This window comes from Myxine glutinosa, chromosome 3 (assembly GCF_964187855.1).
Source record: "Myxine glutinosa chromosome 3, kmMyxGlut1.1, whole genome shotgun sequence".
NCBI lineage: Eukaryota > Metazoa > Chordata > Myxini > Myxiniformes > Myxinidae > Myxine > Myxine glutinosa.
Genome location: NC_136263.1, coordinates 75,022,059 through 75,025,135, shown reverse-complemented (window position 1 = coordinate 75,025,135; position 3,077 = coordinate 75,022,059).

Sequence of the window (3,077 nt, the reverse complement as noted above, 5' to 3'; positions counted from 1 at the left end):
GAAAGAGGCGACAACAGATCGTATTATAACATCTCAGTTACAATGTGGGAAAATAAGTAAAATATATGATATTGGTGTGTCGTGATGTACAATTGTTATATCTGTTTGTGGTGAAGTCAACGTTGGAGATAAATGTCACAAAGGAACAACTTCACATAGACGGGGGTGAAAAGGGAGGAGAGGTAAACAATTACATCAACACACCACAAGTGAATCTAGTTGAGTGGAAGGAATTGGAAGGACAAAACATTGTGGTGCAAGGGATGAGGAAGTTGAAGGGGTGGGGGGCAATGATGGCCATCAAAGTGTTAATTGGGGAAAAAAAGAAAAGAAAAAACAATGGTAGGAATAAAGAAGCCCCCTCAATTTGCATCAAGGGGGTTTCCACATTATTTTTGTTGAGATTTCTGACACACCACCACCATCTCTCACAGATTACACATTATTTGATAATTGTAATCACATCTATGATGTAATCTTCTGCAGGTGATGTGGGGCCTGCAAGTCAAAATAAAATCATTGTTCATCTCATCAGAAATAGAGAAGATACATTCAGATGCAGGATAATTTCCCAATCCCTTTGCTGTCATCCTTCTTCCATGTGTCTCTCCATCATGTCCCTCTACCCTGCTGTCCGTATTTTCCAACGTGGTCTGTTCTGTGTTCTATCACTCTCCCACGAGCTGCCCCATTTCCCAAAAAGTGAAATGAAGACACCGGAAGTATATCACAAGCTTGTACCTCTTCTGCAGAGTTGACATTCTTTGCTTTGTAAACGAATCCAATGCATCCTTCTCCAATTTTGGAGATAACCTCCCACATCCCGACCTGAAAACAAAGGCACAAACAGAGCTTCACAACAGTGCTTTTGAAATCAAATATAAACAAGAAAGAGCAATCGAAGATTGCAGACCCTCACCAGGACGTGTTTTAGTGGTGTTTAAGGCTTTTGTGTTGAAAAAAATATGGTGGCTGAACCACGTGACTGATTACGTGATCTTTTTTTTTTCCTTCACCAATTTATCCCGAGATCATGATCAAGAAATTTCATCTTGATTGGATGAAGTTTTGTACTTGTCGAATTATGACGTCATAATGGAGGCACCTATGACATCATCATTACCATATGCTTTTCCACATGGAGAGTTCTTTACAATGAGTCATGTCTCAATCTTTCCTATGCAGCACTTTCGGAGATATAGAGGTGCAAAGTTTTTCGTTTTTTCCAAATGGCGCACGTCCCACGTGACCGATAACGTCATCGTTATCGTTATCGTTAACAAATTCTGCAGGAGGAGCAGCGATGGTGAAAATTTCCTGTCAATCTCACCAACGGTTGCAGAGAAAATCATATTTATTCTGTGCAGACAAACAGACAGACAGACAGACAAGCAGTCAACTAAACAAATGAAAAATCACTCAAAAAGCGACACTTGGCAAAACCGAACAAAGTAGAATGGCACTCAGTAGAGCATCCTTTTGACCTCAAAAATAATTAGTGGATGAATTCAGTGACCTGATATGCAAATAGCCTTCAACGTTTAAATTAATCTGATGAAAATTGACAATTTTAGAAAGTTGGCCTATGTTGACCTTTTGGCCAATGTTGATCTCAAAAATAGTTGGTGGTTGAAATCAATTCACTGATCTGAAAATCCCATTCAGATTCTAAGTCAATCGGATGAAAATTGAGGATTTTAGAAATTTGAAACAGGTGGTTGACATTTGGCCTATTTTGACCTTTTGGCCTATGTTGATCTCAAAAATAGTTGGTGGTTGAATTCAGTTCGCTGATATGAACATGCCCTTCAAATTTAAAGTGAATCGGATGAAAATTGAGGATTTTCGAAGTTTGAAATTGTTGTTGACCTTTGGCCTATGTTGATCATTTGGCCTATGCTGATCTCAAAAATAGTTGTTGTTGAATCCGGAGTGATCAACATACTTGCAGAAAAAAAAAAATGCCAAGTAACAAACACCCACAAACCCACAAACCGGTGTGATCAACATACTTGCAAAAAAAAAAGAAAAAAAAAAAAGGTTTTGCCAAGTAAGTAACACACACACACACACACACACACACACACACACACACACACACACACACACACACACACACACACACACACACACACACGATCAACATACTTGCAAAAAAAAAAAAACGCTTTGCCAAGTAACAAACACAAACCGGAGTGATCAACATGCTTACAGAAAAAAAGAAAAAAATTTGGCCAAGTAACAAACACACAAACAAACACAAAAACCAGAGTGATCAACATACTTGCAAAAATAAATGTTTTTTTTGCCAAGTAACAAACGGACTCAAATGCAATACCCTCTCCTCTGGCGAAGGTATTAATAAAGCTATAATGTTCAAATGATTATTTCACATCAACTCGATAATCATCATTATATTCATATTCATGTTGCATACTCTAGGTCTAAGGCATCGAGGCAGAGCAGATGCTTGGGCACAATGCTGGTCAAGTCGCCACTCCGGCTCAGGAAGTTAGGGAAGAAATTTGAAATAAGTTCAGGGTGACAGTTCAGGGTGCCTCCTCTTTGTGAAGGACACCATGGGATCTTTAATGTCCACCAACTAATTCCGGCATATGGATGACCAGTTTAACGTCCATCGGAGGGACGGCACACACATTGATGAATCACCCTGCCTATGAAACAATAGAATAACAGTTTGTGGCTGGGTTGGGATTCAAACCCAGGCTAGGCAGCTCACATCAATGACTGTAAGATATCTCATGGGAACTAAAAAGGAGGAAATAATTGGTAAAATAAATAAATGGGTGATACCACCCATTATGTCATCACGTAATTATACCAATATCTGAGTTGCGTAGCCTCGACCTACACTTACGTCTCTTTACAAGCCATACCTACTATTCTCGAACGTTTTGAGAACTTACAAGACTGATATAAATGCCACAATACATCGCAAAGTACAAAATTGAGAGATCGCAAAATCGTTGATAGAACGACTGTACGTTTGTGGACTTGAATATAGCTGTCATTAATCAAAAAGAGAGGAACATCACCGGTAAGAAGTGAAATACGAT